Source organism: Strigops habroptila, chromosome 6 (genome assembly GCF_004027225.2).
Source record: "Strigops habroptila isolate Jane chromosome 6, bStrHab1.2.pri, whole genome shotgun sequence".
Classification (NCBI taxonomy): Eukaryota; Metazoa; Chordata; class Aves; order Psittaciformes; family Psittacidae; genus Strigops; species Strigops habroptila.
The window spans coordinates 56,235,216-56,251,992 of NC_044282.2; the positions used below are offsets into that span (position 1 = coordinate 56,235,216).

Consider the following 16,777-nt stretch of genomic DNA (forward strand, 5'->3'; position numbering starts at 1 on the left):
TGGGCTTTGGGCAGTGGGGAGACAAGGCAGGATACATATAGTAAACACTATATATGCTTCTCTGAAACAAAAAACAAGAAGAAAGGAAAGGAAATATGGGATGAGCAGCTCCAAAGACAGAGTGAAATGTGGAGGTGGGTGGTGGGGTCATTTAATCCTGTTATGAAGAAACGGCAGTTCATTGTTCCAAGGCAGAAGTGCAAAAGGTAAATAGAAATACCTTCTTCCTTCAAGGACGAAGCCTGTCAGCCTGCTAACTGGTGGCTTTTGTACTGCTTGAAAATAGTAATCAAACAACTGTCTCAGAAGTAAGAGATGCTCATGAGAAGTTTTCTGTTTCAAATCACAGTCCTAGATAATTTATGGAAGATAGGGGATGGGAGTTGTAATGAACTAGAGGTGACTTTGGGTGCTTTGCCTTCCTCATGGTCAGGTGGTGGGAGGCCTCATCCTGCTGAGGTATGTTCTGGGACATGAGAAGGCGTTTTCTACGATCCTCTGCACATGCACGCCCCCAAAGTCCCAGTAATACTTGGAGAGTGCTGGTCTTTCTTGTTGGTTTTTTTTTTTTTTCCCCAGTCATGCTGTAGGTTTGAAGCATCTTCCTTTTGCTGTCAGTGGTTGGCTGCATGGGAAAGTGTGAAGGAAATCCATTTGGACTAAATTTCTAGTACACAGTTTGTCATGTCATGTCTGTAAGGACTTGAAAACACAAATCGCCTCTTCCAGTCCTTTGCTCACTGGATCTTTGGCTTCTGTAGCCAACTTGTATTGGTGAGCTAAAGGTTCACCTTTTATTTAGATCTCATTGGACAGTTCTGAGTTTTCTATCTGCTTCCCTAACTTATATGCTTTTCTGCCATCATTATAAGGTTAGAAAGTGTTAAAAACAGCTCCTGATCAGCTGGCAACATGATACCTCAGTGACTTACTATAGACTTTAGCACTGCCATCTTGGAGAACAGCGATGATCAAAGCTTAGTTATCATATCCAGGTAAGGGGATTTGATGAATGAGCAAAAAATTGGGACTGAATTAGTTTGGATTAAGTCTGGAATGCTCTGGTGATTTGGGAAAAGTGATTGGGAAACCAAGAATGATTTTAATAGTACTGTTTCTATGGCTAGCAGGCAATTTAAAATTGCTAACACAGGCTGGCTTTGTCAGGATCTTCTTGTACATATGGAGAGGTAACTGATTCACTCTTGAGTCATGAAACTGTAAGCTCCTTTCAAGAGCTCATTAGTCACCAATCAGGGTGGACACTGGCCACTCCTGACAGATATTCAGTCTGGAGGGACTCTTCTGGCAATGAACTTTTATGCTTTCCATTAGAAGTGTTTTCCTAGTGACTAACCAAAATTTTACTGATGCAATTTCTCTTAGCCCATTACTTCTCATGTGTCCAAATGAGCACAGAAAACAGATTATTTCTTTCTGCTGTGTAGCAACCTTAGTATTTTTGAAGCCTGTTTTCACATCTCCTAGGTTCCTTCTCAGTCTTCTGTTGTTTATGGTGACAGTATCTGTATTGCCTAAATTAGTACTAGTTCTTTTTCTTTCCTCTGGACTCTCTCCTGGAAGACCATGTTTCACTTGCAACCAAAAGCCTCAAAGCAGGCACAGTACTCTAGCCGAGATCTTACTACTGTTGAGCAAAAGGAAAGGGTTTAGATATTCTGGTCTGAGGTCCATCAGCCATTTGACATCACTGGTTAATGCTCACCCTTGTGAGCTGCAGGACTGCTATGCGGGTAGGTGATTTTCATTCTGTGTTTGCCTAATGGATTGTTCCTTGCCGCCTTTGGTACCTTTGACTTGTTTGTATCTCCGGCCTCTCAAGATCATCTTGAATTCTTTCTCTCTCCTTTTACTGCAGTCCTTCCTAGCTTGGTATCATCTGCAAATGTAATAAACATTATCTATGTTCCAGCATCTTGGTCATCATCCAGGTACTCTGTGTCCAGGAAAATGAAAATATTTTCATTAGAACTGGATCTAGGACAGAACTCTGCAAAACCCCACTTGATGTATCCTTTCACTGTGAAAAATGAATCATTGAGAACTATGCTGTAAACTCTTTTCCAGTTTCTAGGTGAGCTAGTTTAGTTTCCGCCCTAGTAGCACACCATGTTTCTGTTGATTATGAGAAGGTCCTGAGAGACACTGTTCTTCCCAAGGCACTGCTGATGTGGAGCCTGTGACTAGGGAGAGTTCAGATTAACAGCAAATTAATCCTCTGGTGAAGGCAAACTATAAATGAAATACTGGAGCACACAGTGGTCACACTGAAGGCTACTGCTCATTTTTCTTCCCTCATTTTCTGAGAAGCAGCACAGTTCTGTTTCCCAAGACCACATGGCATTAGACTGTAATGCTGCAAGGCAAACAGTGCATCTTTCATTATATTTAATTTTGACTTTCTTGCTAGAGGCACATGAAGTCTTCCCTCTCCAAAACACCTTTCCCAGGACAGGGGAATACTATGTAGAATGAGTGTTGGTGTTCTCACACCTTTCTGAATAGCTGCACAGTAGGAAGCCAGCCTTGCCTGGAAAATAGATTTTATTTGCAGAATTGGTAAGTCCTGGTTTGTGATGACATTTTGTAGATTAAAACATGGGAGTCAGATTACTTATCATCAGTAATAAGTGTGATCCAGCCCGGAAGAATGTATGATACTGCATATAAATAGGTGCTAAGTAGGAATATGCTGTTAGGATAGTTTTACAGTGCAACTGCATTAGCTTGGAGGAAGGCAAAAATTAATTTTCTCTCTACAGTGTTTGCATCACAGATTCTGACTTTAGCTCACCTCTGAGCTGAAGTGCTCTATTTATATTAAATATGCAGACATATGGCTCTTTGTCTGTGTCTCTGACTACTCTCACTGGCTGCATCCATACTAGGACACTGCACAGGTCCAAGGTGTGGGCTCAAGCACTACTTTGCATCATCCAAACTGTTTAATTGTTCCTGTGCTCTTTGCCCTGGCTTTGTTCTCTGCAAACCAGCCCTCATCCAGGCATGGTTTGGGAGCTAGCATGGGCCAGTGGCTTTTCCCAGTAAGCAGCATGAATGAAGCCAGGCTGTGTGGGAGAGTGTGAGGGAGAAAGTTTAGCCATATGGACACAAGCTGTTCTGTGCATATTGCCCTGAGGGTCAGAGAATGAGCCTTGACCTGTCTTATTTATAAGCATAGAGACTGCAGCACCCTGAAGAACCTTAAGAAAAGGTACAAAATACTTAGATATACATTTTCAATTATTTGAAAGATCTCCTTCCCCTTGTGCATCCAGCAGGGTTGTTTTTGAGTCCAGATGTTAATACTTGCACATAGGTGAGTTTTATTACCATTCACATGTGTCTTGAGTTTCTTTGGACAAAGGTTCTTTTGTGCTTGAGGCTTAGCACTTCATGAGCCATGGGTTTGTCTTCAAAATAGTTTTGGGGTTTTTTTTCATGAGTATTATTAATACCTAATTTATAGTCTGGAGGGGGAGAAAGGAAAGTTTGTTATTTAGATTTTTGACTCATTACCTTTATTCCATGAGCAGATGAGTAACTCTGTACTAGGATGCTTGCACATATGGTTCATGACATGACTTGAGCTGAATTATAAGCTCTTTAACACCAAAGCAGGGCAAACCAGGCTGCTTGCTCCTGCCAATTGTTTGATAAAGTGGTTCATTCAATTCACAGAAATGGCAGAAAAATAAAGAGGCAAAAAAGTGACTGTTTGGATTTAAGTGATTTGTAAGATTTAGATTAGCTGTAAGGAAGAAGTTCTTTACTGTGAGGGTGGTGAGGCACTGGAACAGAGAAGTTGTGTTTCCCCCATCCCTGGCAGTGTTCAAGGCCAGGTTGGACAGGGCTTTGAGCAGCCTGGTCTAGTGGAAGGTGTCCCTGCCTATGGCAGGGGGATTGGAACTAGACGAGCTTTAACGTCCCTTCCAACCCAAACCATTCTGTGATTCTGTGAGTCTGTGATTTGGATTTCTGTTAACATGTCTTGAGACTGGTTTTCAGTTAATTTTATATGTCACACTCTTTGCAATTCTCTTTTGCAGATTTAAGGCTTGTTCTTCAGTGTCCCTATTAGGTCAGGAAGACAACCTGGGAAAGTTTGCAAAGCCAAAAGGTGAAATAAAGAATAACCCACCCTGAGCTTTAAAGGATTCCTCAGTGGGAAACTTTTCATCGTAACAGTGATTTCTGTTTGGAGTTCAGGTGCATTAATGGTAATCTTATCCACTGGCCTGCTGTTCCCAGCTCTCAGCATTGTCTGTCAGTTCTTGCCTTGAGAGGCCATTTCAGGTCTTCAGACTAGTGGTGCTATTGCTTTTCTTCCAACATCATGTACATAACAGTCCTGAAATGGCCCTATGTACCAGGCCCTGCTATGTCACGCCAGCACCTTTAAGGAGGGATGTAAACTCCCATGGTTATTGCATAATGAAATAAAGTAGAAATGTACTGTAGAGAAGTGCAGTCTCTATGTCTAGGTCTAAAAACCCTGTGGGTTTTTCTTTCCCACGGGGTACTTCTAAAAGTTCACACACAGGTCTCTCTTAAGTTCCCACTTTGATCATTGCCTATAGACAAACCTTCCGAAATGCCCTTAAAGCTCCAACAGAATTGGTCCACCCTCAAGATTTACCAGCTCCGTGATATTTATTAAGGTTTGATTTTTTTCGCACTTCTGATTGATTGGCAATTATGGGGTCTGTGTGTTACAGGTTTGCAGTAATTATTTTTCTCTGTTGATGGGTATTATGAGCCAAGCATTGAGCCTTTGGGAGTTTTCTGAATTGCTCAGCATCGTACTGAATTCAGATTTCATGATAATTAGGATGCTTAAGTTGGACAGTGAGAGTGAGCAATCTGATCTATCCCTCCATCATGTAAGTTACTTTCAAGCCATCCGCATGCTGTGAAAGCGACTGGGAAGCTCCTCAAATTGTTAAAGGTGAGGAGGATAAAAATGACTTTTCTTTAACATTCTACTTCTTAGTGGTTTGCAAACCACATTTTGAGTCTCAGCAAGACATAGGGTGCGTGTGGTAACATAACACTGTAAACATGAATTTAACAGTCTGCGTTTCATAGATGCACACTGCTGAAAGTTGCTCCTCACTTGCTTTTATGGCAAGACTCAAGCCCTGGTTTGCTCCCTGTATAGTTTTAGATTCTCAGTGCTTTCAGATGCTGTGGGAGAAAAGGAACCACAGTCCAAAATGGGGCACTAGTCACAGCCAGATGGGCTGCCTCATGTGCCGGGAAGCGGAGGGTGATAAATCACAGACAGGCATGTGCTGGGGTGTGACACCCTATGCACATGTGATTGCCATTAACTATTTGCTTTGCAAGTGCAAAGGAGAGTGAATGAAAATAACGAGGCAGTAAACAAAGAGGGGCTTGGCGTCTGGGAGGCTCTGTGCTAGTTTTCAAAGGCGGTGGGGTAAGAAACAACAAACTTACATGTTTATCTCCATGGGACAAATGCAAGGGCAGAAAGGTTGTAACTAGGCATCAGGAGTCAGGACTAAGAGAAAAGAGCATTAAAATGAAATAAGCACGTGCAAAATGCCTTTATTTAGGTTAAAGGGTCTTATTAGCTAGTCTTAGAGAGAGGATTAGGTGTGAAAGAATTCATTGCCTGCTTAATATACTATCTGTGGTGAGGTGGACTTGCCTGCCTTTTTTCTCATTTACTTTTTTTTTTTTTAACTTCCCAAATGTGTGATCTGCAGCACTGAGGGCAGTAACATACCCAGAGCCAAACCAGGTAAAATAAACCATGATTCTTGCAAGGGGCTCCAGGCAGAACTCCATCACAGACAGGCAATGAAACGGGATCATAGGGTGTAGGGTAATTCAGGTTGGGAAGGAGCTCTGAGGGCCTTTAGTACTGCCTCCTGCTCAAAGCTGGATCAGCTATGAGGGCAGTCCGAGTTGCTCAAGGCTTTACAGTAGGTAGCATATAGGATGTTAGAAAATGGGACAATTGCTGAGATGGTGTGTATATAGCTCTTGTGCTTCCTGTCACTTTTGAAGTGTAAAGGAAAGGAAACTAACTTTTTACTCTGAATTATCCATCACACAGGGACAGTTTTGGCTCAGTCTTAAAGGGAGTGCAGTGGAAGTGTACATGGAGAGATGTCATCAGTCACTGAGAGCAAAGACAGGCCACGCTTGGGGGCTGCCTGGTTAATCTGTGTACTGGTGCAAGACTGGTCTGCAATATACTTACAAGCATTTGCTAGATATCTATAGAAATTAAACACAGGACTTTCTTTCTGTGTGCATGCTGAAAATCTTGGGCTTTAGCTTTGGCCCAATCTAGTTTTAAATTAGGCATTTCTATTTGAACCACAGTTAAAGAGTTTTGAGCTAAGTCCCCTTACCATGCAGTCACCCTCAGCTAATACTGTACACACAGACATGGGTACAGCATATTAGTACAAAGTGCCTTAAATTACCTGTCTTGCCAATGCAGGGCCTGGGGTGGGAAGAGAGAGGATTATAAACTGTGGAAGGGTATGTGTCTGTGTACTGGGAGAAAGCTGACTCCCAGAAGAGTGGCTCAAAACAAGACAGAGAATTTAAGAAGTGGTATCTAATTTGGGGGATTCCTTGGACACATCAGGGTGGGGCAGCAAGAGGGACACTGGTTAGGGAAAACAGAAGGAAGAGTGTTTGGCTGCATGAGTACATGGGGAAGAATTGGGAGGGGACCAGCCAATTTTGGCAGAAAAGAAAGGAGTCTGGTGGTGCTGAGATCACAGGAAATACTACCTTCATGTGCAAATAAATCGTAATAGTAATGCAGGAGCTGATAGTATCTGGGGTGTAGGCCATGTTTGGAAAAACATGAGGTTAAGTGTTCTTAGAAACAAAGTTGAAGATGCATACTTTAGCATAATGGGAAACTCATTATGCATGCATTCAAATATCTTCTCCAGTGCAGCCAGTGTTTTATAAAGGTCATAGCTTTCTTGATAGAGTTTAAAAGCCAGAAGGGACCATGGAGTTATCCAGCATGGTCTAATATATGTTTATTACATCTTATCCAGTTGCTGTTGTACTAAGTTCAGTACAATAAACACATCTAATCTTGGGGTTCAGGTCTGATTTGGAGAACCCATAAGAAGGGCAAGTCACCTGTGGCAGTGATAGTAAAGATTAGTGATCCTGGCTGTTCAAGACTTGTACTGTGTCTCTAATCTGGCATGTGTTCAGCTAGTTTCTTGTTAAGTCATCTTTCACAGTCTCCATGTTGATTCACGAAACACCAAGTTTTTTCCATATTCCAGCATAAAGCATTTTTTCAGGTCTTAAATCACACCACAGCCTCATCTCTACTTCTTCTTTCATCTTGATTTCAAGTTAAAACAAATGGACTGCCTGAATTATACATGATGTTCCAGTTTCAGTCTCACCCCTGCCACACAGGAGAGGTAACATGACCTGTCCCTAAAATGCTCCTCCCTTTTATATCTTCAAGTAGTGTGCCATGGTCAGAGCATTAGACTCTGTATTTTTATCCACTGTGACCTCTGTGTGTTTTTCCAGTGCTGCTGTTCCTAACCTAGTGCAGCTCCTCCATCCTTTAGGTACAGTTTGACTTGACTCCTGCCCTGCTGCTGTGCTGAGTGGTGCTGTGCTGCCATAGTCATGTGGGCATGAACAGACTGAGGTCATCAACCCAAGCATGCTCTGTGGCTAACTGCCTCCAAAAGATTTTCCAGTTGGAGGGTATGTTTTGTATCTGAACAATTAAAGATTTATTTTCTTCCCCTGAGGCTCTTTTAGGAACAGATTTTTTTCATCAAATGGTTTGTCTAACTCCATCCTCACATGCAATTTCCTACCCTGAAACAAAATCAAACTATGCTGTGTTTACATTTATTTAGAGACATTCTGTTCCCTGTTTTTTTTAAGTTCATTAGCATTAACTTTGCATTTATTACTACATATTCATGGTCCACTAATTTTCTAATATTGTGGTCCTCCAGACTGGCATAAGTGCTCTGATATTCTGTGGATATGCTGAAACTATGCTCGCCTCTGCTGTGTGAGTTCTTTTAACTTTGAAACTATCACGGTGCAAGGCATGCAAAGTGTTGCTAAAGCATAAAATTGCAAGAAGCAGGGAATTTGTGTGTGTGCTAATGTCAAAAGGAATGAATTAAAATGGTGAGTGATTGCTCAGTGAAGCATATGGATGATATAGAATGCACATACAAACTCAGAAGGCATTTTTAGAAAATCCTAAATTTGGCTATTCAGGCAGTTAATAATGGTTCTGTCTGAGGGAAATTTGCATGTACAGTAAATTTGATGTGCAGGATCCTTTAAACTTGCATTCGCTGTTATGGTTTTCCCTGGAAGGGAGGGTCCATGTAAGTGTTTCTAAGCAAGTAATGATCATTTTGTCTCAAGCTCCTGTAGAAAATATATGATCTTTGGAGAGCTTTGAAAAATATCATTAATCATCACTGCTTCCCCTACAAGATAGAATGGTTTTGAGATTAGGGCTTTGGAGGGGGACTTGAAGAATCTGGTTTGTGTTTCCCAGCTCTGTCACAAACATTCATACATCTTCAGGTTGTATTTCAAAATAGTTCCTCTCACAGCTCAGTAGAAGCAGAAATAACCACATTTTCAAATGCAGTAATTTTGTTAGGTACTAAGCCCTCTGTAAACTCCTTTGCAACTATAGGAGTTCTTGAAAAGATTAAACATGTGTTTATCTATGTCAAGTTCCTACCTTTAAAATAGAAATGATCTCTGACGTTTTTACTTTCATTTTCCCTTTCCTTTCTGTATCAATTATAAGCATTTTTGGAGCAGGGATGCTCTTAAACTACATTTGTGTGGTTCCAGGGAGGACCTCAGCCTTGGTTTTGTCTTTGGGTACAACTGTAATGTGAATCCTAATTTGAAGTCATATAGCCTACAAAGAAAAGTCTGGGAAGAGAGTAGGATAGTACTTTTCAGATACATAAAACTCTGCCGGTGTAGGGAGGACTGCTTATCCCTAACCGCCCTGCTGGAGAGGAAGAAGAACAGAAATTGTAGGAAAGGAAATTTGGGTTCTATATTAAAAAAAAAAAATTAAAAATTATAGTGATGAAAAGAGGGAAGTTATGGAAGAGTTGGAGTGGTAATTGTGGGGTCTGCATCATCAGGGGTGTTTAGAAACAAGCTAGATTGGATCCTGCTATGGGTCTGGAAGGGGGTAGACTAGATGACCCTGCAATGTCATTTTCAGCCCTATTACTCTGTGACTCTCAAGTTTATTTTGCAGTTGTCTCAGTTTGATCTAGTGACTTGCCTAAAACCATCTCATGTGTTGTTCATAGGTCCAGGATTTGCTGTGCTTTATTTTTTTGCTATTTGCCAGTAGATCTCTCCTTGGGCTCCTCTTCAGCATAGCCAGAAGCTAATGCTGCTCTTTTACTTTGGGATACTTTTTCCTGAAGCACGGAACTCTCTATGAGTTTTCCAACTGTGAAGGCGGTCGTTTGTTTTCACACAGAACTTGAGGCAGGACAGGAGAAGGTGTTTGGTTTTTGGTGATGCTACCCACATGTGATTTTTGGCTGTGTATGCAGAGCATGGAGTGGAAAGCTTTACTTTCCAGCTGGCTTCACTCTACAGCATGGGGGACTCAGCCAAATTTCTCAGGACAATTTAAATCAGCTCAGATTCTGGCTTGCTCTCTCTTGTGCAAATGGGACGGTATGTGCACGGGGGGTCCTACTCCTTACCAAAACTTCTTGAGTTAGGTGTTAATGTATGGTGATGATAGAGCACAGGGGTTGCACCTGTACTATGAAATAAAACATGCCAAAGCCTCTCTGGTCTTGGGGGTGAGTGGCACAGCAGACTTGCATCTAGCTAGATGTTCTTCCTTCAAAACAGGGCAGTCACACATATCCAAACTGCCTGAGGGCAATGATCCAGGCTATGGCCAGCCATGACTGGGGAGAGCACTAGTTGACATGGGCCAAGTTTCTGTTGGGGGCTATGCGAACATGTAAAGAGTACAAATAATCATTTGCTATTGCTTGGACCTCCTTGGGCCTCCTTAGTTTGCAAGGAGAAACATAGATCATGGGCTTACAGCAGCAGTGCCAGCAGACCAGGGAGCTCTGTGCTGGGAGGTCCATGTGACTGAGCTCTGTAGGATGCTCTGGAGTTCCATCCTGGGAGAATTGCATGTCAGGTGAAGCCCATACTGATGCAGCAATAAGTGACTACCACTAGCAATCTGGTGTTGAAACCTCCTTCTAAACTCATGACAAAAGCTCCCTGCAGTGCTCCTGTGGCTTTGACCAGATATCTAGCCACTTGGTTTGGATCACCCAGACAGACTGGGTGCCAGCTCCAACCCCATCTCCCCTTGTGTTGTGTTTACTCTGAGAGCGGACAGTGCTTGTGGTGTCAGCCCAGTGCACCCATGAGGCCTGGTGGCTGGGCTGAACATGCCCATGTACTTAATATACTGTGCTGCTGGGGAAACATTTTGCTTGGGTTAATTTCTGAGCAGAAACAGATGGTAATTGTCAGCTATGGACCAAGGCTGTTTGAAGGCTTTAAAAGGAAATGATTTCTCCTTGACAAAGGATTGCTTTCATTCAATCAGATTTGATGGTAATGCTTGCATGGCACTGGAATATTTGAATCTAATATGCAAATCATATTTACTTTGTGTTTTATGGTCACTGGGTTAAATCCGCTGCTATACTCTTCAATTCTGCTGCAGGCAGACACATAGGACTGGTCTCTAAACAGCAGATTGCCTTCAGAATTTGGCTTACAAGTGAGGACCGATGAGGGTTGTCGACTGATAACCCTGTAGCCTGGGGCGGATGTGCTCTGGTTATCTGCAGAAATGATGCGGGTTTGGCCATGTAAGCCTCCTGCGCATGTCACCTGCTTGTCATGACCTTGCTTTGGAAGGACCACCTCTGGATATGAGAGTCATGCCATCCCAGGGTAGAGGTATCATTCATTATGTCTTTGGCATGTGAACCGTGACAACCAGCAAGTCTTCCCATTAATGTTTTTTGCAATTATGACTTTTCCTATTGACTAGACGAGCAAGGGTAGCCCATTCATTGCACATAGTTAATCACTCAGGTAATATCTTTTGCCTTTTCTGCATAATTTTTGACTGACATCCGTGCAGTGCTTGAATCCCAATCTGTTAATGCCTGTTATACGGCCAGCTGACTGGTTGTGTCTACCCAGGGAAAAGAGTAATCCCTGTGTCCAAACATTCCTCTCAGGAGGCCAGGACTTAGCCTGGCTCACACTGGCCTGGCAGTCAGAAACCTCAGCTAACTCTTTTCATATTCCACAATGGTTATTTCAACATTGTGAATGCAGAAGAGCACAACTGTTTTGAATTTTCTCTATATTTATAAAAAGAAAATGATTCTTAATCAAATAATTGAGTGCTTTGTTTGATTAAGCCCTACATTTATAGGCAGCATTTTTTCAGCTCTTTGCTGCAATTAGTTTTAAAGCTGGAGCACAGAACAAAGGAGGCAGAAGAAGGTTTGGGGTTTAGGACAACTTGCACAGCCAGCTTTTAATCCCTCTCCTGCAAGTCCATTTTCATGGTGGCTTGTGTCCATCTGTGTGTATGTGCCAGAACAAGCAGAAGCCAGTATAAGACCTCTTGTTGAACTCTCTGTCAAGGTGTCTCAGGCCAAGACTTTGATTATTTCTAGGAGTTTGTGTTTTCCAGAGTTGGAGCCAGACCTGGGAGCACATCTGGGGTAAGCTTGTCACCCAGGGGAAGGAAATACCTGTATGTGGGTTGAGTGGAAGGTTTCTGTCTGAAGAGAGCTGGAGTGCTTGTAAATCTCTGGCTCTTGTGGAAGTGGGGAGATGCAGTTTTGTCCTGTCTGTAGGTGATTGTCATGCCAGAGCTGTGTCTGTGGCTCCACACATTCAACACTGATGAGGACTCATTTCTCTGGGACTTTTTCTTCGACAGGTTTTTTCTAATAGTACAATCAGGGTCTGTCTTGCTGGAAAAACCCTGATAAATACCAATAGAAGAACAAGAAAATGAAGGAGGAGGAGCTGGAGGTATTGGTCAGAGGGAGCTCCATCAGAAGATGGAATTTTGTTTTTATTCAGTCAAATTGAGAAAGAAAAAGAGTTTTCATATCAAACTTTACCATCACATTTTTGCAGAAATGATTAATTGTGTACAAGTTTGGCTCTAAAGCCTTGCCTAGATGGGAATGGATAGGGGATGAGAGTTTCCACATAGGAAGTTATCTGTTATCTCTGCAGTTGGTTCAAGCACAGCCATGGCTGCAAAAAAGCACTGATGGGAAACAGTCTTTGGATAGCTCATTAAGTCAAATGATTGGTACAAGCATTTGATCACTGTAATGGTGGAAAAAGTTCCACTGTAATTTTACAGAGTGGTTGTAATGGTATTTGAGAAAGAAATCTTAGGACCAAGAAAATGGTGGGGGTGGTGGTGTTAGCTGTGCATCTGTCATCTATTTTAGCTCTCTGTCATTTGGATCATTTAATTGAAATATAGAAAGATTAAAAGTCAAAGACTTCCCTTTGACATAAAAAGACGCAACATTTATGGCTTGAATTTGGCCCAGGAGACTATTTTATCCCAACATCTCTTCCTTAAACCCTATTAGTCTCTTTGATGGATGAGGTGCCCAGTATAATATCCTTTTACAATCACATGAGCCTGCTGGACTCTCACAATCTTTTTGTTCTTTGTGTTTAAAGGGAAAGAAGAAGCATTAGGGAAAGATATGGTAATATGTATCCTTCCTGTTTCTGGGCGGTAGCAGCTCTACACTGTGCTAATAAAGTCGTTTGATAAGAGTGTTCCATTTGGGCTGGCTGAGTTCAGTCTCTTTTCATTCTCAGTGGAGTCTGAGTGCTGCTCTCTGTGTAGCTGCAACAAGTCAAACAGATGTGTGCTGCTCCACGAGGGCAGATTGTGCAGCACAGATGGTCCCTCAGAGGCAGGTACTTCTGTATAAATCGGTATTTTTGGTACAGGCATGGCTGGAACACGTGTGCAGGGACAGTTCAGGAGAGGCCAGGTGAATTTTTTTCAGCCGCCTTCTTTCCCTGAGGAGCATTTCAGCATTCAGTGTTTCTAAAGGGCTGTCCATTTGTATAACACATAGCTGATAACATCCCTGCGCTGCAGATGTGTCACGGCTTTGTGTCTGCGTGCTGTGCCACTGGGCTATCCCAGCTTCCTTTGCTGTGGACAGGCGGCAGACCCAGCTCTTTTGTTGGCCTGCTACATCTCCAGGTCATCAGTGCCCATGTCTGTTGTGCTGCTACAGAACTGTGATTTCATGTCACAGATACTATGCGCCCTGAGAAGCAATGCTGACCTCCCAAGCTAGGACAGCTACTTAGTCTTCTGCGTTTGATCACTGAACTTAACTGAGTGTGTCTGTACTGATGAGCAAAATAGTGCCAAATCCAGGAGCTCCTGACACTAGAACTCAGTGGACTGTCCTGCTAAGTTGCAGAAACAGTGTTTGGTGTTGCATGGTCCTGATATGGCCTAGAAGTTAGCATGAGCCACACGCTATTCCCAGCAGGTGTTTTGGATGGAGCCACCCTGTTTTGAATGTTTAAGAGAGTTTAATGGCACGAATGTTGTCAGACTGTACTAGGTGAATGGTATGTTTAATTTCCTTGCATGACAGCAACCACAGTTTACTTCTTCCAGGACATGTAAGAGCGGAGGCGAATGCTCCTTGTGTCTTTGTGCGGTTCCAAAGATCAGATGATCTTTATCTATCACAAAATCTTCACAGGTCTAAACAGAACACTGGAAAGACCACACACATTTCCCTTCCCAGGTTTCCTCATCACTCCAGGCATGCTCTGCATGAAGGTCAGGGTCTGCTGATGAGGCTAGGGTCATCCCTCCTATGTATGAGTTTCTTTCCAGATCACAGCCTCCCTCTTCCTCTACATCCAGGTGCTTGTTGCCTCCAGATAGCTGTGGATATGGTATATTTAGTCTCTGACCTTTCAGAAGAAGGTAAACAAAACAAAATATCCTCATATGACATCAGGCCCCCGCTGAGGAGTAAGAATCCTTGCTGCCTCTGGAGATGATCAGCAGAAATACAGCATCTCAGGATAGACATCGTCTTTGCACACAGCAAGCAGCACCAATTCATTGCCTGCTTGGCCTGTAGGGAAGCAGGCAGGCTGGGTCACCGACTCCAAGGTCAGGAGAACCAGTCTGACCATTCATCTCACCTCTGTCCTTCCAGTCCTGTGACAGTAGATTTACAGGGTGGCACAAGGCGTGTGAGGATGGGTGCAAGACCCTGCTTTGCAAACTGCTGTGATTCCCCTTGAAAGAATCTGGGAAGTTGTTTATGGATGATATATCAGAATTACTGCTCATACATTTCATTAGGTGCCTGAGTTTGAATAATGTCACAGCCATTTCACTCCTTTTATGAGCCAGCTATATGGAGATTAGACTGATGACAGGTTTTGATTTCCAGCTCTGTGAAACTTTGCTGCAAATCTTAGGTGCCTCCAAAGCTTGTACTCTTGGGAAACTGGTCAGGCAGTTCTTTGCACCACGTGCTGTACGAGCATAAAGATGACATTTCTTCTATGTACTGCATTTTTAATTAGAGTGTGCCTCTTTCACAATGTGCCTTACTTTGAACTCTATTTGTCTTAGACTTTCCGTTAACTGGGACACAATTGAAGGTGAATTATTTGCTCAAGGGTGAAGAAAATAGCTTTCATGTGAGTTTTTTTAAAATACAGATTTCTCAGATAATAGGTTCTTCATTTTTCATAGAGAAAACTCTGAAGCAACTTGGAAATGGAAAGCTCTGACTAAGCAGAATAGTGGGCCAGTTCTCACCTTCCTTTCAATAATAATTTTAACGGGATGGTAGAGGTGTAAACAAGGTGGTGATGTAACAGATTTCTACACTGGACTTGCTGAAGTTCCTACTGAACTGGGAGGAAGTTAGGAAGAAGTTTTACCTGAGAGTAAATTAATCTCCTGCTTTATTCCACTGAAACAGTTAATGCTTTGATCTTTGTTCAATTACTTGTTTGTACTCCCACTGTGCCTAGGAATCATGGGCATGAATCACAGCCCTCTCCTGCCAGGCTGAGGTCAGTTTTAATGCTTTAATATCTGATATATCTCGTATCAGCAGTCTGCATCTGGCAGTCAACAAGTTAACAGCTATTTTTCTCCTCTAAGTGTTATGATCCCATGCAGTTATTAGAGTTAAGGTAATTAAGGTAGATTACTTCAGATTTTAAATAACGTGGATGGTTATTGGAACTGCAATTAATAACATCTTGTCACTACAACCCCAGCAAGCTGTGAGGTAGATTTTATTCTGTGCAGTTGCATTGATAAGGATTCATTTTCCTTTCAAGGACCAGCCACTCTTGGTTGTGAGCTGAGCAAATTCTGCAGCATGTGTCTAGAGAGATGAGCAGTCTCTCCATTGGTATGAACAGGGGTCATCCTAGTATGGGACAGAAAGACTTTGAAGGACTGCTTTTATGAGTTTCTTTGCTGTTTACAAGGTCTTGTAAACCATCCCTGTCTATACCACCTCCTGGAAATTTGTTTGTTAAAGGTTTAATTGTTCAAAAGATGTTCACAGCATCATTGTGTTGGATTATTCCTTTCATCTGATGATAAGATATCAGGTTTGGTGGGCTCAAGATATCCAGTAGCGGGAACAAATACTGCAATACAGAACATTATATTCCACTTGAATGAAGTGGCAACTTAAATTGAGTGCATGCCAGATAAAGGATCTGCGCGGGATTCAAGTTACTAGCAGCAAAGGTATGTGTTAGGTCTTATTTTTTTTTTCTAAGAGTTCCAGAGAGGAAGCCTAAAAATAGCAGTCCTACAACATGAAGTAAGTTCCTTGGCTATGAGTTAGCAACCTGCATTTTGTAGGGAATATGTAATAATAACACTTTTGCACACGTGGCAGGTTAAGATGTTTCTCCATTCACACTTTGTAACTGATTGATTCGGTCATTTTGAAAGGTGATGTACGAGAGGTGGCAGTTGATGGGCTTTGCTACCCCAACAGGCAGGAACTGGACCATGCTTGGCAAAGGCCAGTAGAAAGGGAGCATTGCTGACCTTCCCAAAATGACTGCCCTAGGGCTTGGCTGGGGTGGCAACCCAGTCAATCAAGTAGCTGGGATGTGCCAGAGACCTGCTAGTCTGCTAGAGAGGTCTCAAGGGAGGCCCAAGTAGTCCTGGAATAATGTCTGCACTAATTTGGTGGGTAGGATTTGATTCGGGATGGTTTAGTTCAGTTAACTTTGGAATAAACGAGATTAGTCTTTTGCCCAGCAATGTCCTACACCAATATATAGCTATAACTTGAGTACTTGCTGATCAGCTTTGCAAACCCTTACTTGCACTAATGCAGATATTTAACTGAAGTGGTTAAACTGGGAGATTAGTCAGCCTATCTCTAGAATGAATTGAGGGATGAATTAGCTGCCTCCCAGTAAAGTGCCTTCAATTAGGTGGCATGAATCCAGGTATCATTTGAGATAGGGATATTCATATAAATGAATCTTAATTACATGTGTGAAGAGTGGAAAAGGCAGACTAGTGTGCATGAAACATTGTACTTGCTGAACGTTTCGTGAAGCCTAATAGAAACAAATATTTAGCTTTAAAAAACCTCGTGTTCTCTTAAAAAAATAATCATTATTA

The 16,777-nt window shown here is 42.3% G+C and overlaps 1 protein-coding gene across 3 annotated transcripts in view; it reads left to right on the forward strand.

The window, feature by feature from the left end:
- EVA1A (eva-1 homolog A, regulator of programmed cell death) overlaps positions 1–16,777 on the forward strand; it is a 208,311-nt gene that overhangs the window by 168,373 nt on the left and 23,161 nt on the right. The window contains exon 1 of one of the 3 annotated variants that reach the window (XM_030490825.1): positions 15,867–15,880. The exons of the other annotated variants lie outside the window; for them this stretch is intronic. The gene's annotated coding sequence lies outside the window, so the exon portion shown is untranslated. Of the gene's footprint in view, positions 1–15,866; positions 15,881–16,777 lie in introns of those variants that run through there. 3 annotated transcript variants of the gene reach the window in all.